Genomic DNA, 26363 nt, shown 5'->3' with positions numbered 1-26363 from the left:
CAACATCTCTTATATTCAGTTTTGGCATCCACATACAACTTTAAGTTTAAATCACATTTAAATCTTCTGAATTTGTTCAACAGAAAATATTTTCTCGTTTTTAATTGACTACAATCCTTATCAAACCAAGGTGGTTGCTGTGAATGAGATTTCCGGGTGACTGTATCATAGGCTCCTGCAGTCACTGCACAGTGAATTAATATACTAGTATCACTTAGATGTCTTACAGTAGTGTTGGTGTCTTCCTCCAATAATAAAGTAAATGTGTTAGACATATCTATCAGGGGCGGATGCAGCTTTTTGAGAAAGGGGGGTGCACACTATTGAGAAGTGGGGGTGGGGGTAGGGGTGTACACTTCATTTGAACAAACTTTCAGGACAAAGGGGAATGCGCACCCCTGCACACAACCCCCACCCCCACCCCTATGTCTATGACATCTTACTGCAGAGATAATTTTGATATGGAATTTGACAATCCGGAGGAAGCCTGATTCAGATTTTTGTGAATTCGGAATTTCATTATTACTTACTGGTGGGATAATATTCTTAAAATAGCACACCAATGGAAGGTGGTCCGACTCGGTGCGTTGACAAACTTTCATATCTACAATATTATCGAATATATTTGAAGAAAGAATAAAATAGTCAACAACACTAGAACCAGAATGGGATATATATGACATGTTTCCAACGTTATCTGATTTAGTTCTTCCATTAACAATATGGACACCAAGTACCTTACAGATATGTAGTAGTAGGTTTAAACCATAATTATTAACGACAGTATCTAGCGAATGTCGGGGGCAAGAGAAGTCATCGGATCATCAACTGGTAAATACTCAACATCTATGATATAATCTAATTCACTTCCAGTCCTGGCATTAAAGTCGCCACACATTATGAATTCTGACAACTCGACATAATCATTAATAATATCAAGCAGTTGTCGCTCTAGCATGTCAGTCCTACTCTCTTCACTGTCTGTGTACGCCGGTGACCCCTCGGGGTTAATGTAAACAAACACGAGGAAGAGTTGAAAGGGGGATAAATCGCTTCTTATTCTGAAAAAGAGAGCATTTTTTGCTTGGCAGTAAATTCTCTCAAAATAAGATGCAACATCTCTTTTAATACAAACTGATAATCCACCAGAAAACCTTCCCCGGGTTTTATATCTTCTAGGATTACTAGTGTAAATATCATATTCACCGACAATGTCATTTAAAATATCATGTGCATTTGGACACATTGTTTCAATGCTCTGTGAAGTCCTCAGACACTCTGAACTGTTTATTTCCTTTCAAAGTTTTCTTTGCTACTTCTAATATATCTGATTTGTCTTTGAAGAAAGTGAACTTGACAATCACAGGTCTATCCCCATTACGAGCATGCAACCGAACCAGCTGAGTCGATGTCAAGTGACGAGCTCATAAAATCTCGCACTACCTTCTCTGTTTCACTCCACGTCTCCTTTCGTCCCTCTGTCAAACCATGGAAAATGAGGTTACATCGCCTGGATTGTGCTTCTAAACTATCTTGTTTTGTCTCAAGATCAGAATTTGCTTTCTTAAAATATCATTTTCCTCGTTACGAAACTCATCAAACTTGTCATTCAACGATGACATCTGAGTCTGAATGTTCTTGAGCGTTGAGTAACACACTGACCTGCGACATTCTGAGACGATAGTCTTGTCTGAACCCTGCTATCAGAAGACGCATGTGGTGTTTTAGGAGGTCCTGGGTTTGATTCCACGTCTCCAGATGCGATGAGTAAAGTCATTATCAACAACAACAGGCGACATCCTACACGCATCCAACCAGGTATCCTTATACCGGGGTATAAACAACGTGGTCGTCGGTTGCGAGGACAAAAACAGCCAATTCTAGCTCTCCAGAGACTTTTATCAACATTCATGATGAAAATCAAATACGTGGTTTACTTATCTCTTTGTTGGTATGCAAATATGTAGCAAAAAGTCCACTCCTTGTATCGCTATGATGGGCTTCAATGCGGAGCAAAATCACAACACTCTCCATTGATTTGGTCACGTGAACCCTATTAATCAATTAATTATTACTTCAGTAACCCATGCTTGTTGTAAGAGTGAGTTTAGTTTTACGCCGCACTGAGCAATATTCCAGCTATATGAAGGCGGTCTGTAAATAATCGAGTCTGGCCCAGACAGTCCAGTGGCCAACAGCATGAGCATCCGATGAACCGATGACATGTGTCAACCAAGTCAGCTAGCCTGACCACCCGATCCCTTTTGTCGCCTCTTACGACAAGCATGGGTTACTGATTATCAATATTCTAACCCGGACCTTCACGATGGATTGTGTAATGTAGTAGATATGTTTATGAATAAGCAAATAGAATTTGGAGTGTGTGACTAGCTTATTTGGTATAATGACGCGTTTATCTAAAACTACCCAACAAGTTAACCCATCAAACAGAATAAAATAACGTCAACTGTGTGTGACACTCATGTCACGTCCGGCTGCCCCTGCCTCTTCATCACGAGGCTAATTCATTACCTCTTACCTATCATGTCATGATGCATCATCGTCCACTGTCCTGGTAACAGGTTAGAACTTCAGTGAGGCAACAACAGCCCACCCCCAGGAACCATTGTTCCCTAGAAATTCTCTTGTCATAGGTAGAACCAGTTCACTGTGTAAATACGTTAAACCCATGTAGGCATACATTTGCCAGGGGCGTAGCTACCATTATAAAACAAAGCCCGGGCTTACACATGACTGTTGCTTGTTACTAAATAGGTTGGACAAGCCATCAATACTATCTAAATATAAAACCATTGCAACCTACCGGGCTTACACGGAAAGTTTTTTTCTTGCTACACGTACATGATACATGACGACAGTCGGATACATTGTATGTTCCGAATATTCAGGTTTATTTTAATTTAACTACCTGTATAATGTATATGAACTGAAAACAACAACCTGGTGATTCATTATGTATTTCTACACGTTTCTTCCAGCATATACACGTTATCGTTCATTCGTTGGAAATTCTAGACATAACAACTAAATCACACAACACATTCGACAGTATACACTTAATGGTCTCTATTTCCGTTTATGATCAGCTTTGACACTTTTATTCAAGAAATCACTTGCTCGTATGAAAGCCGTTGTAATCAAGCCTGGGGTTTAATTCTGAAACCTTTACAACAAACCTGAACATTTAAAATCGTAAACATTAACACCATAAAAATATTGATACCACAGAGAAGATACAAGAATGCGGTGGGCCCAATGTTTGAAAACAATATTCCTCCTAAAAACGGAAAGGCTAGGTTCCCTGTAGACGCTGAAATCCATGAAAGAGCTATGAGTTGTGACGACATCCCTACATAGTCAGCAGCCCACGCTAACCCTGCACCCTCGTAGGGGCAGGAAAACACTCCCAGCAGAACAGTGCTCATCCACAACATGGACTCGTAATACGGCGCTAGGAATGTGAGCAGAAGTGACGACACCACTAAACCAACAAAATTACCGATGATTATTTTAGCATGTCCCAACAGTGGCGTCAATGCTGTGCTGATGATTCGTCCGAGTAGAGTGGATATCCAGTAGACAGATGTCATGTACACCATTGTAGACTTCGGGAGGTGCAAGTTACCCTCAACACCGAAAGCTGTCAGGTAAGTAGCGAATATTATTGTCAGCGCAGTTAGAGGGAGATAAGATAGAAACAATACGGTGTAGAATATCACATTGTGCATCTTTCCTTGAAGACCACCACTTTCATTGCAATCCTGGTTTTCTTCCTTTGTTACGCTCATAGAATCGGAACAAGCATCTCGTTTCCACCAAAAGTAGAAAAAAGCGAATGAAGTTGGCAGCAAAACAAGCCCCATGACAACATAAGCAGTACGTACATTGGTGTCACTTTCTGTACAGGACTCTGTTCCATTGTCCACAACCCCGTAATTGCTTCGACATTCATCTAACGCACTTAGTAACGGGCAGCAGACCGATGTAATATACTGCACATCTGCACCTGTAGTGTTATGATGTTTATGTTCCAGGATGCCACAAGCCGTTTGCCAATTACAATAATCGCTATCATCAGCTTCATGTGTCAGGTTCGATTTGCAGTCAACAGAATTATATGACATAGACATCAGGGCAGTACATGGACAGGTGTGCCCTACATTTACACCTGTTTGATCAACACCAAAATGTACCTGTGTTTCTTGGGGAACATTGGCTTCAAAATGTCGAGTGACGTTCACACACGCCTTCTCAACCAGAACTAGATTTTCCACCGAGCATACACTACTTTCAGAAGCTACTCCCGTGGGAATGCTGTTGTCGGTAAAGTGTGCAACTTCTGATGTTCCACCTTGACATAAGAAAGGTTCCACTATCAGAGGAGTGACGATGGCGCCAAGGGAACTGCCGACAAGGATGAACTGAAATGAAGTTCCCTTGTCCTTCCACAACTCACTGCACACATCCATCAGAACTGTGGAAACAAAAGAAGATTTGTTTAATATGTACCCATGTAAATGCTTACAGGCGAGAATTTATGGATGTCAACTTCTTCATTTGAGGAACACGACGTTTTGGAGTATGGTCTTACTCCATTCTCTTATTTAAGGAGCAATAATATACTCGGAAACGTTGTATTCCTCAAATATAGAAGCTGACAGCCATAAAATTCTCGCCTTTGTGTGTATTGCTGCTGAATGCCGTTCAAAGATTCTTTGTAAATGCTACTAAAAAGGACATGTACGTGTACAGTGTCATATGACATGGATGCTTAAAGTAGCTCATATGAGCAAGATTTTCAATATTCATGTTCATATATAGACAAATGTTCACATAACCTCAGTACAACAGAGAGGGGGGAGCCCACCCTACTCCCATTTGAATGCCTCAGAACGTAAACTACACGATCATGCGACATAGGCTACTATTTAACTGTTAGAACTGTTAACTACACATTTCTGAGAAAGGATGTAATGAGGTTCAACCAAAACTAAAATAAAAGTGACAATACCATTTCCATAATTACAAGAATCTCATGTATGTCATAAGCATAAGTTTAGGAAGTATTGTCACTTAGTTCTGATACTATGAAAAGGTGAATGTGCTTTGACATACCGGGGGCACACGTCACAAATACGAGCAAAGGCAAGTCAGTTGTTTACCCGTAACAAAGTAACATACCCCATCCTAACATCACTTCCGTTCAGGAACTTTATTTACTCACAACAGGAAGGTATTCCCGAGATTAGCCCCACCAGTCCAAACATGACATCAACATAGATGAAATGTGGCACAATGGGGATAACTGTAAACACAACCGACGCTAGCAGTAGCGCAATGCCCAGTTGAAGACGTTTGTGACCATATTTCGAGAGTGCCAAGGCGAGGAACATCCCCGATGTCTCCCCAATCCCGCTGCTGAGTGGTATGGTGGAGAGGGTTTCCAGGTCCTGCTTCAGGATCAGCTGCAGATCCAGTAGCGTGGGCCCCAGGATGGAGTAGTTGATGCCCTGAGGGAGACAAATATAGCATTGGGAAAAATAAGATGCCGGTTGTTCGATACTATTATCTTGAAGTATTATCTGCCCTTGTCAAAGATGGACGCACGGCTTTGAGCTCCCACACTGTTTATGCACTTAGTGAGGCACCGTCACGTATAATAAGCCAATAACGTTCCAGCGACGTGTCTAATGTGCTAAACAAAATCCTAGAGCCATCATGATATCTCTGGAACAGTACAGGGCTTCGATTGGGCTTTTCAGGCAACCCCCGGGTACGCGTCAGGTCGAATTGAACAACAACAGTGAGTACTCACGATTCGTCCCCGGTTCGGACGTTCATCTCCGAGTATTGGTGTGCTTAATCCTATTATCCATCCATGTGTTGCTTTCCCAACTTGTGATTAATGTGCTGAACAATCTGAACAATATAGATTCGGGTGCATTTTTCCCATCGGAAAGGTTTTTCAAAGATAATATTGTCACTGACGTCACAGCTTTGGAATGTGGCTGTGCCCCACTTTCCGCACGTGTTCCTCGTGCAGCAAACCGGTGTCTCCAGTACGGCTTACCTGTATCCAGCGGTGTGATATCTCGGAAACTTTTGTGCTCAGGTGATATCGAGCTAAATCCAGGCCCAGTAACATTGGAGAAAGTACAAGAAACTATCCTTAAGGAATTACGTGATGTCAAAACAGATCTAACAAGCCAGATTACTTCCCTTAGCAACGACGTGCAAATGCTAACGTCTAAATGTGACCAGATGGAGGTGACGATAAGCGGAATTCAGAAGGAAATAAGTGAAGTTAAACATAGTAGCAGCATTATGTACGACGACATTGATTCACTATCAGAAAAAGTTGACATTATGCAGACGAAGATTTCAGATTTTGATGATGAAATTAACCGCCTCGAAGCATTTAGCCGACGTGACAACGTGATCATTTATGGTGTAACCGAATGCAGCGATGAGGATTATGTGATGTGCAAACAGAAGGTGGTCAACTTGATGAATAAATTCGTCAAGATAAAGAAGTGGCAAGCGTCGGATCTTAGTCGCGCTCATAGACTGGGGGCTAAACGTCCAGGTTCCGATCGACCACGCCCATTGATCGCAAAGTTCAAGGACACGGAAGACAAAATTGAGGCACTCAAAGCGAGAACGTCACTAAAGAATGCAGGATACGGAATCTTTAGCGATCTAACAGCCAGACAAAGACAGCAGCTCAAGGAACTTGAAGGTACGGGTCTCAGGGGATACTTCAAGTATGGCAAATTAGTTACTGAACCGGATACACGTCGTACAACCCGAAATCAACTCGATGAATCCACTACAACCCGAAGAACGCTGACAGCACGACGCCCTAGCTCTCGCACTACGCCAGAACGGAATTCACAGCCATAGGGGTGTGGCCAAGGCTCGGGTGTCAGTTACCAGGAAACTTTTAACAGCGATACTAGTGAAAATGATAACGTTGATGACTTTAGCCTTTGTAATGGCAACACATTTACGTCTGTCAATGAGGGGGTAAACTTGCGCATTCTATCATGGAATGTAAACGGACTCATAGGTAAATATCAAGACCCAAACTTTACTAGCTATATAAGTTCATTTGACATTGTGTGTCTAACAGAAACCTTCCTTAGTACAACACCACAGCATTGGTTTGAGGACTTCGATATATGTTTTGCACCTGCTGTTAAACTGGCAAAATATGGTCGCTTATGCGGTGGTGTATGCGTATGTATAAAGAAGAAGTTCAGTGAGCATTTCCAGATACTCACGATGGGGTGGACAACTTTATTTGTATAAAGATTGGCAAAAATGTTTTTGGTTTTACCAAGGATATTATACTTATCTGCGTATATATCCCTCCCACGGGATCAAATTATTATCACACAGTTAACTTCTCTTGTGCACTCGATAAGCTTGAGGAATTCCTATTTGAAAATATTTCTTCCTTTAGTAATTGTGCAATTCTTCTTTGTGGCGATATGAATGCTAGAACTGCAAGTGAGAACAATCCGTGTTCACCTGAGGCTGAAAACGAGGCTGACGATATTATCGGTTCTTCCTTTATTGATGGGGATAATGATCCTGTCAGCGAGAGGAAATCCAGCGATAGTGTGATAAACGCTTTTGGTCGAAAATTGTTAAATATCTGCTACACATACGGATTGTTCATTGTTAATGGCAGAGTACCTGGCGATGCTAAAGGTGAATTTACGTTCATAAGTGCACAAGGAAGTAGTGTAAATGACTATTTTATCTCTTCAGCTGAGTTTTTCGACATAATAGCTATGTTAAATGTGGGTCAACGTCTTGAATCTGACCACCAGCCCTTGGAGCTTTTTTGTTACTCTCCTAATTCGCTGTCAGATAAACAACCAGGCATTACACTTAATCTCGCGGAAACGTACAGGTGGAACAGTGCTTTATCAGATCACTTTATAGCTTGCCTAACAGGCAAAGCAAATGCCTTTTTTCACAGTTTAACTGAATATATAGATACTAATCTAGATGGTGCTCTTAGCCAGTTCGTAAGTCATCTACTGGATGCAGCCAAATGTATGAAAAGACCAGCTTTTAAAGGCCAGACTTTAAGACGCCAACCCTTAAACGACGAGTGTAGGTCTGCAAAGCGTGAAGCGAGGAGGGCGCTTAGGAAATTTAGACTTACACGAAACGACTACAACAGAAAGATTTTTTGTACTTTGAGAAATAAATATAAAGAATCATGTCGAAAATATAAGAGCAAAACAAGAGATCTCCGATTGAAAAAACTTAGCACTTTCACTCAAAATTCTGGTAAATTTTGGCGGGAGATTCGTTCCTTGAAAAGTAAAGATAATGTGGTTTGTAAGATAACAACTGACCAGTGGTTGTTACACTTCCGTTCTGTCTTTTCACATTTTCATGAAGAATATGAATGTAATGATACGGCTAGTTTGGAGACCAGTGGTTATACAGAACTTGATGCTGAAATCCTTGACTCAATAATAACCGAAACCGAAATTGTTGATGCCATAGGAAATCTTAAAAACGGAAAATCACCTGGTCCGGACAAGATTTTAGTGGAGATGTTAAAAGCTTCCCAAGACATTATATTGCCATTTTTACATAAATGTTTTAACTATGTTTTTAAGACTGGATACTTTCCAAGAACCTGGGCACAGTCTATCATAGTACCTCTACATAAGAAGGGTGACATCAATAACCCTGACAATTACAGAGGCATATCTCTGACGAGTAGTATTGGTAAATTGTTTACATCTATCCTCAACAAAAGATTAAACATGTGGGCTAATATTAGAGATAAAATTCCTGAAATACAAGCTGGCTTTAGGAAAGGTTATTCCACATCTGATCATATTTTTTCATTGTATGCAATTGTGCAAAAGTACTTAATAAGAAGAAAACGTAAATTATATGTAGCATTTATTGACTTTAGGAAAGCATTTGACTCTGTAAATCGACAGAAATTGTGGGCTTGTTTAAAGCGGGCGGGATTAGATGGGAAAATGTTATTTATGTTACAAGGGATTTATGCCAGCGTAAAGGCTTGTGTGCGTAGCAATGGGGGATTCACTGATTATTTTGAGTGCCCACTGCATGTGAAGCAAGGATGTTTGTTAAGCCCTATTCTCTTTTCCTTCTTCATTAGCGAATTGGAATTCATAAAGGCAAACATGGTGTACAACTATATCCTGATATTTTGGAGATTTTAATGCTACTGTTTGCTGACGACGTGATATTAGTATCGGACTCAGTGGTAGGTTTACAGTACCAATTAGACATTCTGGAGAACTACTCGAAAGAATGGAAATTAGATGTTAATATTGATAAGTCAAATATTGTTGTATTTAGAAGGGGTGGACCAATCGCTAATGGCGAAAAATGGTCTTATAACGGCATTCCAATGCAAATAGTTTCTGAATACAAATATCTTGGAATACTTTTTAATTATACATTGAATATTGGTAAAACTGCTATTGCCTTATCAGCAAAAGCAAAAAAGGCTCTGGTGTATCTGCTTTCATCACTATACCCATTAGCGCCAATAACACCAAAGATGTTTTTTAAACTTTTCGATGCACAGATACAACCAATGCTTTTGTATGGGGCGGAGATATGGGGTTTCTAGACTTTTGAACCGATTGAAAAGATACATCTATTGGCATGTAAGAAGTTCCTTAATGTTAACATTACAACACCAAACTATATGGTATATGGAGAATGTGGAAGATACCCACTTTATATAAACTCTCACCTTCGCTGCATAAAATACTGGTTCAAAATACTGAAAATGCATGAACAGCGTCTACCAAGAAAGTCATATAACATGCTACTTAATTTAGATAATATTGGTTATGTAACATGGGCATCAAATATAAGATATCTGTTATTTTCGTATGGATTTGGATATGTGTGGATTTTCCAAGGTGTCGGTAACGAGTGGCTGTTTATGAATGAATTTCGCCAAAGAGCCGTGGATATGTTTCGCCAGAAATGGATGAATACCCTTAATCTAAGTTCAAGATTTGATGTATATAGATCCTTTAAAACATTGATCGAACCTGAGACATATCTATCAAACATTACAAGCAAGAAATTTAGAAATACAGTTATTAGATTTAGACTTGGCTTGACAGATATAATGATCAATACTGGCCGTAACAAGTCACTCGCCAAACATCTCAGATTTTGCCCTGTCTGTATGGCGGATATCGAAGACGAATATCATCTGTTATTTATATGTGACGCTTATGCCGATTTAAGAAAGGAGTAAATTCCACAAAAATATCTGGGTCACCCTACAAGGGAAACACTTATAAGAATTTTATCATCAAAAGACGAATCTGTCCATGTAAAATTAGCCATGTTTTTAACACATTCGCTGTCTTTAAGGAAGAGTCTAATTTCTCCTGTCAACTAATCTAACAATGTTATGATGCTTTCCACTGTTTGCAATGTCCATACCTTTCCTGTCATTACAATACTATGTATACGGGCCAGAGGCCTTATGTACAATAAACCATCTTGATCTTGATACTACATACCTAAGATAAAATGGTTTCACCCATTTTGGTGTCCCCCGCCGTGATGTTGCTGGAATATTGCTAAAAGCGGCGTAAAACCAAACTCAGTCAGTCAGTCAGTCGTCTGATTGTCCGAACGTCCGGTCATTATATCCAGTCATATTAATAATTAAACATTTTAATTACATATGGTGGGATAGAAGTGCATAACGTTATACGGTTCAAAGGATCAGACTACAGAACAAATACAGTTATACTTACCACAATGAAAAATGCCCATGTCATCCAAAATGTTTCACAGAACTTAGAGAAACGGGTAAGAGACATTTTTTCGGCTGGTCTCGTTAAAATAGACAACTTGGTGTGACTTAAATAGCCCTTTATTACAAAGCAATATATGACGTAGTACATCAGTCAGATGCCACGGCATGTCACACGTGTCCTGGCATAAGTGAATCACATGGGGAAGTGTTCGCGAATGCATGCGTGCAAATGCATAATTAAAAAGGGTGGTGAACCCATGACACCCATCCTCTTTACAGTGACTGAGTGAATGTTGTTTTAGTGGAGCGGATCCAGCATACAGCATTACACAACTGTACTCATTTATATATCTTAAAGAAAAGCTGTCACTCAGTATTTGCAAAGAAAATAACATAAAAACTGTAATTTTTCCCATACGAACGAACATAATGTTGCATGTACTTGGAAACTGTCACACTTGGTGTGGACGGTCCGCTGTCTGAGATTTCGTAGATATCAACCCTTCCGTACTTTAGTACAATATACAGGTATATTATTTCCAGTTTCAACAAGACAGGGGCAAGTATATTCATCTTGTTATTTGATGATTGCATAACGGTACACTGACCAACACGATGCAACCATAACGACAAAAATGTTGCATATCCGTGGAACTGCAAGGTTCATGAAGTCAGCTTGGTTTCTGGCGACTTCAAATCTAGTTATTATTATTCGGTTGTGTGGAACCTCGGATAACTCGAAGTTATACCAAGTCCCTTTAGCTTCGACACAACGGTTTTTGAAAGTGTATGACTATCTCTTATTCGCCATCATAAGTTATGGCAAGATTGAAATGTTAGTTTGAACAAAACTGGCACTCCTCTCTTTTCAGCAGTTCTAAAACAAGAAATTATACTTTCTTTAAAGGTACCTTTGGAACGGAATTATACCGAAATGAATAACAACTGCAAACTTCCGCGTAGCCATGGCCCAATTTCGTTGCAGTTCCCATATACTCAAAACAGGCAGATATGTCAATATTCCTGTAGATAAAAGGGTGTGTACTGTGTGTAAAGAAGGCTACATCGAAGATGAATACCAGTTTTTGATGGTTTGTGTCTGGTATAAAACACTGCGTGACAAGTACATACCTACTACCTATATATATACCTATGTATAGCATACCCTACGTGTGATAAATATAACATGCTTTTGGCATCATCGGATGTCGTTAGAAAGCTGACCATGTATATTTAGTATGCAATTGCTTTAGATTAACCTGTTGATTAATTATATATATATATATATATATATATATATATATATGTGTGTGTGTGTGTGTGTGTGTGTGTGTGTGTGTGTGTGTGTGTGTGTGTGTGTGTGTGTGTGTATGTGTGTGGTTAAACATATATATATATTTATGCTGACTGACCACTTGTATGAACATACAAGATGCCTACATTCTTCTTGAATAAAGATCTATCACATCTTGTTTGTGTATTTTCCTTTGGTGTACTATTCCATACGATTCCATAAAATTTTCTAATAATTTTCAGTGAATGTAAGTAAGTACGATGTCTGCCAATTGTGGTCAGTCTGGGATGTAGATGCACTAGAACCGGGAATTGTGAAAGGTCAAGGATGGGGGTGCACTAGATCCGGGAATTATGAAATTTATATCAAGTGTGTTTGCGCCTTCGGAGCACATGAACACGTTACCGATAGCTTTGGAAATATTGTTCGAAGTTTGAGCTTTACGTGTGCATTCCAGTATGCAAGAGTATGACCGTTGGGACCAAAACTATCTGCCCTTGCATTCAGGAGTGTGTGAGCCGATTTTAGCAGTATTCCAGTAATATCACGGCGGGGAACACAAGAAATGGGCTTCACACATTGTACCCATGTGGAGAATCGAACCCGGGTCTTCAGTGTGACGAGGCTACCCCATCGCCCCTTGCATTTAGGAAGTGCCTAATTAATGCTCATGTGTACATGTAACTTGGACACGGTCAACACTTTTAGCCTGAAGCTGGTTCGCGGTATGGGCTTCAGTCAAATTACGCTCTACTTGAGACGTGCGGTTGCAACCAGAATGTCTCGCAGCATAATCACCCTCCCCCAATCCCAATCACCACTCCTCCCAATGTCATTTATACAGTCTTGTGATTCGTTTAAAAAAATCATGTGCTCGGATGAGGCCGTGACCTTCAATACGGATGTAAAACTGTCTTGGTTTCAGAAGAGGCATTTTCGTTGGGTAATGATTTCAATAGAGGTGAAGTTGATGATATCACTTACAATCGTCCCGTGACTTTCATTCTATTATTGTGCAGGCATATGGGTTCATCACTGAAATCACGGAACGACTCATGTTATGTTAAGGCTTACTGATTTTAAGTAAAACCTTGTTTTACATAGAGTTATAATCAAGACCTCCTTTGTGGTTGAATGGTAGACACGACCTTATTTATGGTTTTATTTGAATGGTAGACAAGACCTTATTTATGAATTTATTTGAATGGTAGACAAGACCTTATTTGTGGTTTTATTTGAATGGTAGACAAGACCTTCTTATGGTTTTACTTTGAATGGTAGACAATATCTTCTTTGTGGTTTTATTTGAATGGTAGACAAGACCTTCTTTATGGTTTTACTTTGAATGGTAGACAAGACCTTCTTTGTGGTTTTATTTGAATGGTAGACAAGACCTTCTTTATGGTTTTATTTGAATGGTAGACTTTTCTTTGATTTGAATGGTAGACAAGACCTTCTTTGTGGTTTTATTTGAATGGTAGACAAGACCTTCTTTATGGTTTTACTTTGAATGGTAGACAAGACCTTCTTTGTGGTTTTATTTGAATGGTAGACAAGACCTTATTTATGGTTTTATTTGAATGGTAGACAAGACCTTATTTGTGGTTTTATTTGAATGGTAGACAAGACCTTCTTTGTGGTTTTATTTTGGTAGAATGGTAGACAAGACCTTCTTTGTGGTTTTATTTGAATGGTAGACAAGACCTTTGTGGTTTTATTTGAATGGTAGACAAGACCTTTGTGGTTTAATTTGAATGGTAGACAAGGCCTTCTTTATGTGTAGACAAGACCTTCTTTGTGGTTTTATTTGAATGGTAGACAAGACCTTCTTTGTGGTTTTATTTGAATTTGAAATGGTAGACAAGGCCTTCTTTATGGTTTTACTTTGAATGGTAGACAATACCTTCTTCGTGGTTTTATTTGAATGGTAGACAAGACCTTCTTTGTGGTTCTATTTGAATGGTAGACAAGGCCTTCTTTATTTGAATGTTTTACTTTGAATGGTAGACAAGACCTTCTTTGTGGTTTTATTTGAATGGTAGACAAGACCTTCTTTGTGGTTCTATTTGAATGGTAGACAAGGCCTTCTTTATGGTTTTACTTTGAATGGTAGACAAGACCTTCTTTGTGGTTTTATTTGAATGGTAGACAAGACCTTCTTTGTGGTTTTATTTGAATGGTAGACAAGGCCTTCTTTATGGTTTTACTTTGAATGGTAGACAAGACCTTCTTTGCGGTTTTATTTGAATGGTAGACAAGACCTTCTTTGTGGTTTTACTTTGAATGGTAGACAAGACCTTATTTGTGGTTTTATTAGAATGGTAGACAAGACCTTCTTTATGGTTTTACTTTGAATGGTAGACAAGACCTTCTTTGTGGTTTTATTTGAATGGTAGACAAGACCTTATTTATGGTTTTATTTGAATGGTAGACAAGACCTTATTTATGAATTTATTTGAATGGTAGACAAGACCTTCTTTGTGGTTTTATTTGAATGGTAGACAAGACCTTCTTTGTGGTTTTATTTGAATGGTAGACAAGACCTTCTTTGTGGTTTTATTTGAATGATAGACAAGACTTTCTTTATGGTTTCACTTTGAATTGTAGACAAGACCTTATTTATGGTTTTACTTTGAATGGTAGACAAGACCTTCTTTATGGTTTTATTTGAATGGTAGACAAGACCTTATTTGTGGTTTTATTTGAATGGTAGACAAGACCTTCTTTGTGGTTTTACTTTGAATGGTAGACAAGACCTTCTTTGTGGTTTTATTTGAATGGTAGACAAGACCTTCTTTGTGGTTTTATTTGAATGGTAGACAAGACTTTCTTTGTGGTTTAATTGAATGGTAGACAAGGCCTTCTTTATGGTTTTACTTTGAATGGTAGACAATACCTTCTTTGTGGTTTTATTTGAATGGTAGACAAGACCTTCTTTGTGGTTCTATTTGAATGGTAGACAAGACCTTCTTTGTGGTTTTATTTGAATGGTAGACAAGACCTTCTTTGTGGTTTTATTTGAATGGTAGACAAGACTTTCTTTGTGGTTTAATTGAATGGTAGACAAGGCCTTCTTTATGGTTTTACTTTGAATGGTAGACAATACCTTCTTTGTGGTTTTATTTGAATGGTAGACAAGGCCTTCTTTATGGTTTTACTTTGAATGGTAGACAAGACCTTCTTTGTGGTTTTATTTGAATGGTAGACAAGACCTTCTTTGTGGTTTTATTTGAATGGTAGACAAGGCCTTCTTTATGGTTTTACTTTGAATGGTAGACAATACCTTCTTCGTGGTTTTATTTGAATGGTAGACAAGACCTTCTTTGTGGTTCTATTTGAATGGTAGACAAGGCCTTCTTTATGGTTTTACTTTGAATGGTAGACAAGACCTTCTTTGTGGTTTTATTTGAATGGTAGACAAGACCTTCTTTGTGGTTTTATTTGAATGGTAGACAAGGCCTTCTTTATGGTTTTACTTTGAATGGTAGACAAGACCTTCTTTGCGGTTTTATTTGAATGGTAGACAAGGCCTTCTTTATGGTTTTACTTTGAATGGTAGACAAGACCTTCTTTATGGTTTTATTTGAATGGTAGACAAGGCCTTCTTTATGGTTTTACTTTGAATGGTAGGCAAGACCATCTTTGTGGTTTTATTTCAATGGTAGACGAAACTGTTTTGATTTTTGCTTTGTATATGAAAGACCATCTTGTGGTTTTACTATGATTTAAACAAGACGTTTGTGGTTTCGCTTTTGAATTATTGTGTCAATTAATTCGCATGACAAATGGTTAAATGAGTAACGTAATGAGTGTCACACCTGCAGCCACATGTTTAATGTTGTAGCCCAGTGTTTCATCATTGAGCCACAGGAACAGGTGATGAAGTATCTCTCACCCGGTAGATGCACGTGAATTGCCGATGGTGCAGTAAATAGTACAGCGTGTTAAGGTCAAACTGATACCGACGAATCACAATCTAACTCCAAATCGGTTCATGGTCAAACATTCATTTCAACGCTCAATTGAAAAAAACTATGGAAAAAACTTTCATAACGTCTGTCTCCAAAATACAAAAGTTATTTAACAAACTATCATCATTTTGTTTTGATTTTCCGTGTTTTACGAGGGTAAAGTAACAGTAAACTGTGGCGGGAACAGCCTCAAGGGCGGGAAGCACGTGCAGTTGTGACGTCACATCAAGCAAAGCCAATCGATTTATTGACACGTTACATGAGACAATGAAATTCACCTCTGACATCAAGTCCATTGCATGTATTTTCAAAGTTTATGATTTTTTAAAGGCGAAAGTGAAAGGGGTTGCCTTAAATATGCCCTGGGTAAATTTGCATGTGCAGTTGGGTTGTATGAAAGACAATTGAAACAAGAAAAAATTGTGTCCAGGGACACGGATGCCCCCGCTGCTGTAGGAAGAGTTCCCTATACTGAGTGTGCTCTGGTGATTAATTTCTACTAAATAAATATCATGGTTGATTATAAAATAAATATATCCAAAGTGTCCAAGGTAAATACTTATTTGTAAATGTATGTCACAATGAACTTACCACAGTACAATTAAACCTATATCATGAAGGTTCATGGTACAAGGGTAAATAAACTAGCAATAGCAATATCACTGTGGAGGCAAGTGAAAGCAATAGATTGCTGTAGAAGCTAAAGTGGTAAGATTTTTGGCATATTCTGGAACATATTCAATATGGCAGGTTTAAAGTTAACTGTTCCATGACATGATATTATTGCATACCTCACACTGTTTATCTGTTTAAGTCCTTAATTATTTCCCTGGAGTTGAGATGAGCAACTGAGAGTTTTTAGTCATAAAACAAAGATTGATCAACATATCTTCAAAATTCTTGACAAGTGATTTCATATAATGTTCGCTTTCCTCAGAGTTGAGATGATGTATCTCCTGTGGCTTGCATCCAATGACTCTGACCAGATGTAAAATGTTCCTGCTTTTCAGCTGCTACAATTGCAGGCATATGGTGAAATGATCGGAGAAGTAGTTAGGAAGTAAGAAGATTTGTAGACATGGTCCAAACAAGATCCATAGATGGTTGTGGCTTTGGTTACGCACTTTACAAATCCGAGAGTAGTCATAACATCCTCCAGTTGTTTTCCCCTAGGTGTCCCTCTGACTATTTTGAAGTTACCAAGCACTAGACATTGCTTCAAGCTGCTTTCTGGCAGCATTTTCCCAACATTATTCAGAAAGTCACTGACGTTTGAAGATGGAGATCTGTAGAGGAAGAGAATGTTCGTCAACTTTGGATTGTTGTGGACAGATACAACAAGAGCTTCACAGAGACGTGTTTCTGTTCTGTTATGGAGTGAAACGTCAAGTGATGACTTGTAATAGAGAGACAATCCATGTATGTTTGTGGAATGTCTTGCTAGTACATGATATGTTTGGTATCCAGAACGATGATAATTCTGCATCTGATTTGCATAGAAATGGGTCTCAGAAAGGCAAATGGTATCTCCAGCTGAAATCACTGGATCATTCTGTTTGTCAAAAAAGTGTAGTTTGGCAGATCTAGCATTTAGCATGGTCACTTGGAGAGTGTTGGATGTACCAGATTCAACTGTTGGAAAAGGGTTCTGTACAAGGGCACTTGCTTACAGTCTCATCATTTCCTTTGTGGCAACAGAGGAGGTGTTAATTTTATCCTTGCTGAAGTGAAGAAGTTTCATGCCAGACAAAGCCTTTGCCCGACTGAGAGCTACATAGGCTTGACCATATCCATTTTTCTTTTCAAATGAAACAACTTCCTCCAAAGTTTGTCCCTGAATCTTGTGCACTGTACAAGCCCAACACAAGCGTAGTGGAAACTGTTGTCTGATAACATGCAGATTAGGTTTGGACCTTGTAAGTGTAAATTTTGTCTCAATTGGCTGGATTGGTACAACTGATTCCTCATAATTGGAAAGGTTGAGAGTTGTTTTCAAACGAGCATTCACACCTGTATTGGGGCTATCAAATTGAACAAGAACAACCACTGACACACTTTTGTTCTGTTGCTGGTAAATGAAATCAACCAGTCCCTTGTGAACCATTGACTAAGCCATCAGATGCATCTAAATTTCTTGTCAGCATGATCCTGACTCCAGCTGCCAATCTAATAATCTTGGGCAAACCTCCAGTGAACTGCATTTTGTTTGGAATAGGAAACTTCCGAAGTGCTTCTGGTACGCTGTCCTTGGCAAGTATGTCTACAATATTTGCACCAAGTCTGATTAGCATAACCTCATTATGTTCATCAACTTCATAATTTGTTGCAAAAATGTGTAGTGGATCTTCAAATGACATCAAAGATAGATGAACACTTCTGGTCTTTAGAATATCAATGTCTTGCTCAGTAAAGGTACCATTTCTTATTCTGTTCAATAGCTCTGCAAATATGAGATCTTTCTTTTCTCTCATAATCTGTGTCAAAGAATAAAAGACAAACTTATCCCACACTTTTCCAGATAGTCCTGCATAATTATCAGATGGCGGTTGAAAGATCATCTTTTGTGCAACAGGGGGCAATTGGTACAGGTCACCAAATACAATCACTGTCAATCCTCCAAAGTCATGTGGACTGTGAAATAGTTCACTCAGTCGTCTGTGAAGCTGCAGAAACAGGTCACTGCCAACCATAGAAACTTCATCAATGATGATAATCTTTTGATGAGCTAATTTACACCTTAGAGTGTTCTTCTTTTCATCTGAAAGTCTATTAAATGAGGAATTGTTTTTCCCTTGGCCAAGAGGAAGACTAAAACCTGCATGTAATGTTAGTCCTTCAATGTTGTGAGCATACATGGATTGAAAATCACATCTTTAATAATCAGGAAAAAATCAAGAGAGAAAACACAAAAGAAGCTCATATACATTCCTTCATTTCAGATAAAGTCTCGAAAACTGTATACATGAATGGAACCATAAATAAATTATCACACATTCAGGGTCCCACTGAAGTACTTGAAAACACTAAATACAATGTGTTGAGGGGTTAGATAACACAACCTATTATCATGTAAAGATCAATATTTGAACAAAATTCACAAACAAGTTTAATAAACATCTATGCAACTATGAGATGCACACCTTTTGAGTCCCAATGAAACACATGTATAAGCTTAACCAATTCTGTTCAGCAGTTTTTGTGGAGAAGTGGATAGACTTAATGCCCTATTTCACTATCATCAGAGAGAAATTCAACAAAATTTATCTAAGTTCAAATGTCTCTAAACATACAAGAAACTATAAAATACAAAGACAAAATATGAGATGCACACCTTTAGAGTCTCTATAAAAGACATATGTAAGCTAAATGAGCTTTGTGCTGTGGTTTTTGAGAAGTGGATAAAGTACACCACCTGTAGAACCAAATTCAACTAAGTTCGTTAAGTTCAAACATCTGTAGAAGTGTCAAAATTAAGAAATTGGATGAACAAGGTATGAGATGCACACATTTAGAGTCCCGATGAAACACACATAGAAGCTCAATCAATTCTGTTGAGCAGCTTTTGTGGAGAAGTGGATAGACTTCATCCCCTATAACACTATATTCAGAGAGAAATTCAACAAAATTTATGTAAGTTCAAACGGCACTGAAATTGGAAAAATAAATAAAATACAAAATCAAAATATGAGATGCACGCCTTCAGAGTCCCTTTAAAGCACATGTGTAATCTAAATGAATTCCATAAAGTAGTTTAAGGAGAAGTGGATAACGTCCATCCCCCTGTTGGATGGAACGAACAGGCTGAATAGAACAAAATTCAAACATCTGTAAAAGTGACAAAATTAAGAAATTGCATAAAAAATTATGAAATGCACACCTTTAGAGTCCCTAGGAAAGACATGTAGACGTTCATTCAATTCTGCCGAGCAGTTTTTGTTGAGAAGTGGATAGACTTCATCCCCTATTACACTATCATCATAGAGAAATTCAGGAAAATGTACATAAGTTCAAATGTCTCTAATGTCTCTAAAAAAAACAATAAAATACAAAAACAAAATATGAGATGCACACCATTAGAGTCCCAAGAAAGCCCATGTATAAGTTCATTGAATTCAACAGAGTGTTTTTTGTGGAGAAGTGGATAGAGTACATTCCCTGTTTCGTACGGACGGACGGACACGGAGGGTAGCCCTATATGCCCCCAGCCATATATGGCGGGGGCATAAAAATAATTGAGAGTCAGGGACACCCGAGGGGGTCGTATCAAGATCTCGGCTATTGAAAGTTGACAAACTTGACTGTTTTCAGAAAGAGTTCATAAGAAATGCTAGAAGACGACTTTATAGCAAAAATATATTCCTTTCCTCCTTTTGCAAAAACACATGGAGACAGAACATTCGTTAACTTTATCCAAATATCAGTTATAGAAACCTGTGCATAAATTTGGGTTTCGTTAAAAAAAGGTAAGTGGCGACATCATGCGATTGCGAATCACATACTTATGCACTATCAAACAAAAACGTCAAGAAGGATTCGAACCAGTGTTATTTTATGAACCATGGGATGCCAAAACTCCAACATCCAACGGCAGGAAAAGTAACATGGTAGCATGGCTAGAAAAAACAAGATAGTCCGTTTCCATCAAAAGCAACTAAACCTGTTTTGTATTACATAATAAAAAGCAACAAATCAACACCAATCTATAAGGTAGCATAGGCGGATCCAGAGGGGGCTGGGTTGCAGTGTGTGCACCCCCCTTTTTTTTGTCCTGATAGTTTATTAAATGACCATTGAAGCTCTCGTGAAAATGAAGTGTGCACCCCTCCTTTCTCAATAGTGTGCACCCCCCACCCCCCACCCCCCTTTCTCAAAAAGCTGTATCCGGCCGTGGGTAGATCAATATCTCAAAGCTCATGTCCATGAAACTTTACGTTTACCGCTTTGCCATTGTGATCTCAATCCAATAAAACTTATCTGGGATATCATAAAAACTGATGAGGGTCACAACATTACCACAGTCAAACTTTCCCTACTTTCGAAACGAAGTACACAAAGCCATAAGTAAAATAACATCAGCAATCTGGCAAGACTGTGTACATAAAGTTGAAAATGAAATAGAAAAGCAGTACTGGATAAAGAGTGATTTAGATTATGCCACCATTCAACCAGTCACCATAAGTGTACAATCTGAGAGTAGTGAGAGTTCCCCCGATTCCAGCCCGGAAGTTTTGATACAACCCCTAAATTCTGACATCCTTAGCTGCACGTTCTTCCAGCCCTTGTTCCTGCAACACTACTACTGTTACTTTACCCTCGTCAAATACAGAACGTTTGATAAATACGTGTACAAATCGGTTCACGACCAACAGGGAAAAACAGGTAAAAAGGTAACAGGTTAAGAGGTAACAGGTAAAGAGGTTACACCTCTGGCAATCGGTCAGGGTGACCTGTCACCCAAGACGACTCACATCCAGACCTAGATCTCGACCGAGAACCTTATCTTCCCAAACGAAGCTATGGCAACTGGGTCCAGCGTACTAATAAAAACTTCTACCATGGCTACGTGAAATGCTCGAATTTGATTGGTCAATCAATAAAATCAGACGGTACAGGGATTGGGATGGAGACCTTTGACAATGGGCCATTTTCATGGTTATTAGCCATTTTGTGAATTTAGAAACGGCCACTGCCCTTGTATCAATAGTAAACTTCAAAATTGTAATTGGCCACTCTTTATTCTAATGTGCAGAATGGCCCATGGCCCCTGCCTTTCCCAATCCCTGCGGTATCAATTTTGGATTGACAATGCGTCTGATTTCACGGCGCTTCACTGCGCATGTATCACTGCCGCACTACTTCAGATTGGCCCCCAACATGACTAATATCAACACAACAGACGTGATGAAAATGCTGATAAAACATGTATTAAAACTCGAAAAATACAATTATACGATTTCTCCTCACAATTATTGGGGAACCTCACTATCATGTTTATTACCTTCTATTATAAAAAATATTCAAACTCAATTACAATACACAGCCGTAAACATAAACAAACAATATCTAACATATAAATCAGAAAACCTTGTAAAAATACATCTCTATCTATCCCTATTTGTGCAGCAAAACCTTCGTAAACACTTACCTACCTGGTAAATGGTATATTTGTTTCGTTTAGAATGGGAAATTCACAAGATAACGGTCAGGCGAAACACAAAATTTATGCCACTCATTCTCCATCATGTCCCGTTGCATTGTTCAAAATGTCAAAAACTGAACCACGAGAATTCCGCCCTCTGCCACCTTCCCCGCTAGGCTGTCACTGTTATGTTCGTACACTTTGAAAAAGGCTTGGCCACAATCCAGTCCCAAATGATGAGAACAATGTTCCAAGGAATCCCGTAAGTCGCATGTACACAAAGCAGCACTGTCACTGCAGGCACGTAGTGACGTACGTGAAATAATGATCGACATTGATGAGTTTTTGATGAGTTACAGGTCGTAGGTCGATCAGAAAAGGATCTTTTCTCCGATTCTGCAGGGTTCAGATTCGACAGTCAGTCAAGTATTTTCCACTGTCACTTCGAATTTCAACCTTTTGCAAAATGAATACACACTGGCTCGTCCGCCATTTCAAACTGTTGCGCTGTTAACAACTACTTCCAAGAAAATAAGTAGGTCAGACGATTCCATTATAGTGTTGCCAGGGGGGGTACAGTAACACGGCACACAAAACAATAGGCTGATTTCAGTCGTGTGGAGTTATGATTATAAAAATCAAGCTCTTAGGTTTTACATTATTGCATTGAAAAAACAGTAGTTTGTTTTCTTTGGACAGAATATTTTTGTGTTGCAATTTAAAAAAATACGAACGGCACCTACCACTCCCTTGACAGACGAGTTCAATTCGCCTCTCGTCCCATGCCGGATTACGCAGTGTTTTCCGCAGGACGAGGCAGTTCGAGTTTAAATCGGTTATGGTAGAATGGAGATAAACATACTGTGTTTGGAAATTAGATGAATGTTAGACCGAATTGATAGTCTCTAAATTTCATTTGAAGCCGAACAGTACGTTTATCTCCTAAATATATAATAAACTGGATAATCGAACTAGAAATATATGAAAGAGAAATATATAATGAAAGTAAATGTTTAACTCAAGACACTTTCGGTTTAGAAATAATTGTGTTGACAGTGTAAGATTCGGGTTAGAATTCTTCAGCAACCCATTCTTATCGTAGGAGGCAACTAACTAGGTCGGATGGTCAGGCTCTCAGACTTCGTTGACACATGTCATCGTATCCCAACTGCGTAGATCGATGCTCATGATGTCAATAACTGGATTGTCTGGTCCAGACTCGATTATTTACAGACAGCCGCTGTATAGGTGGAACATTGCTGAGTGCGGCGTTAAACAACAACCAGATGTGGGTATGCCAGAACCATGTTGTCATAGGTTCGAATCGCTAGTTTCTAGCTTTGTCAGCACAATCCTCGTGCTAATGAGCTTCACGAAAGTGGTAAACATTCCTGACTTAATTTAGGCTTCCGCCTACATCATAGTCACGGGCAATATCATTCAAGGTAGAGTTAAACCAAACCCACTTACTCACGTATAAATGAACTGACCCTATGATTAGATACGAAAGTATGATTGTAGACTTCTTTTAGCATTAAGCCAACCATATCAAAGTGACCACTGAGAACGGAATTCAAGCAGGGTTATTGCGGTTACATGAATGTCTATAAGGTTCACTTTTCCCTCCAAAGTGAAGGCGTACTCATGTACTCTAAACAATTTTGATGTTGTTTTAGTTCCCACTACAAATATGAACAAGCGCAGCAAGAAAGGGTCTCAAACCAGGACAGTTTCAAAATATATATTGATTTGCAGTGAAAGTTTCTTAATAACCTAATGTCTGGCTTAGAAAATGTATGCAAACAATTCTTTTATCCTGCAGAGTGACAACAAACTCTCCACAAGGCTGTATGACAAAAGCGATGATTTCAACTTTCCAATGCTCAACGTTTCCTTCATATCGAGCAATATTCCAACAGCATTTATTGTTTACACTTCACAACGTTTGAGGTACAATCCAGCATGCTCTTTTTATTGAGATTTCAAAGAGCGTCTTACAACTCTTGTATAAAATCTGTTCGATCAAGGTTACTACAGTCAAGGCCTCAGTGAATGTTTCTAAGGCTAAAGTATGAAGGACATTTTAAAGTTTTATGCAACAATGACAACATTATCCTATTTTATGCCATACGTTCACGATTTGTTTCAGGTGAACTGTTGACAAGGCTTTGTATGACGGGTGCTATCGGCTCACCTTTTTGCGAACTCCTCACATCATCAATATTTGATTCATAAATACATGCTCTTTGATGCTTTCATTATGTCAATCACTTTATCTGGTGCAGACTCGATTCTTCACGGGCCACTCCATACCGCTGTAATATTGCTGTGTGACGCGTTGAACAAACAAACACACACATGCTCATAATATAGTCAGAAATGTACAATCGATTGCTTTGAGCAGATATTTGTTATAGACGTGGAAAGCCCTGTGTCGTTTTTATTGTGACGTAACAATGATCTCTGTTGTGAAAAAATACCAGGTTTACAAACAAAACAGTGTATACCACTTATTAGAGTGCATTGGAATATATTTTATTGTGCAAGAATTAATTTGGATTCATTGAACAGGGATTGCATAAGTTCTTTACACTGGATTGGAATCCTATATGTTCATGTGCATTGCTGTTCCTTTCATCGGAGTGCGTTATTTGAAAGGCTTTCAGAGCATTGTCTTGGCAGAACAAGGAGAAATTACTTCATTTGTGTATAATGTCACCAATCGGATGAGTGAGTGAGTTTAGTTTTACCCCGCTTTTAACATTATTCCAGCAATATCACGGCGGGGGGACACCAGAAATCGGCTTCACACATTGTACTCATGTGGGGAATGGAAACTGAGTCATGGGCGTAACGACTCTCATACTCAAATACATTCAAAATAATCATTCTCTCATTACGTGAACGTGATTTTGTATAGTTTGTCATATCGTTACTTATACCTTTTTTTTCATTGTGTCACATAATCCTTACTCTGACAGGCTTACAACCAACTGCAACACAACAACACACAGTTCATCAAACAGAGAGGTTACTTGAGCATGTGTATTCTCAAACGTCTCTCTTTTGAATATCTTTTGTAGTTTGACACAACAAATAGATTTAATTAACATCATTATAAGATGAAACAGATACCTTAAGAACTGCCCTGTTACATAATGCCACATAAAGGGCATTTTATCGGAGGAAGAAGCAATCTACCCAAGCCAAGCATCAGTTCTTTCAACTTGACTGTGTATATCTATTCATCTTGTTAACTTGATTCTAAAGTTTCGTAAAAATCAATACAAATTAAAGAGAGATGGGTCATCAAATGTACCACTAAATTAACACAATTAATGAAGTATCTTCTTTACATTCATAAAAAGTTTACATTCGCATATTTGAGACAATTAGAATTAATGCTCTGCGGATTCTCGAAATGTAGTTTCACGAGAACAAGCCAATCTCGAAAAAGAACCGAGTTCAAGGAAGTCAAAACGTGTCAACTCTGTACACCACAATGACACTCGTTAAGCTCAAGGAAACGCCCAAATCCATGATCCGCAACTCATTTGGCACTTTAAGGGCTTACGATACATATATCTATATCTCTGTCCTAATTAATCCCGGGAAGGTCCGGGTTAGAATTGGTCTTCAGTAACCCATGCTTGTCGTAAGAGGCGACTCACGGGATCGGGTGGTTAGGCTCGCTGACTTGGTTGACACACGTCATCGTATCCCAGTTGCGTAGATAATTGCTCATGCTGTTGATCACTGGATTGTCTGGTCTAGGAACGATAAGTTAAAGACCGCCGCCATATGACTGAAATGAAAACAAGCTTGACTTAAGCTCCAGGTATGTCAATTCCCATCACTAATGTACGCACCTTAACTAGAAAAAGCAGTAATCGAATCCTGGATGGGACTCACCCCAACAAAAGTACTAGATGAGTACATATTGCCATATAAAAAGTGGTCAGATGTATAGTCTGTTTGCAGTGAAAACGTACCGATGAATCAAATTAAGTGAAATTAGAAGTACGAATCCTCATGATTTTACCTTGCCAATTGAACATTTAAATCTCAGAATGTTATTCAATTTAGGATAACAAACGATCATAGTTTCAAATCGCTATTGTTGGTTTGTATTACAAG

The sequence above is a fragment of the Haliotis rubra genome, unplaced genomic scaffold (genome assembly GCF_003918875.1).
Source record: "Haliotis rubra isolate DU_JTF1 unplaced genomic scaffold, ASM391887v1 Scf613, whole genome shotgun sequence".
In the NCBI taxonomy this organism is placed as follows: Eukaryota; Metazoa; Mollusca; class Gastropoda; order Lepetellida; family Haliotidae; genus Haliotis; species Haliotis rubra.
Note: the sequence above shows the minus strand (reverse complement) of the source record.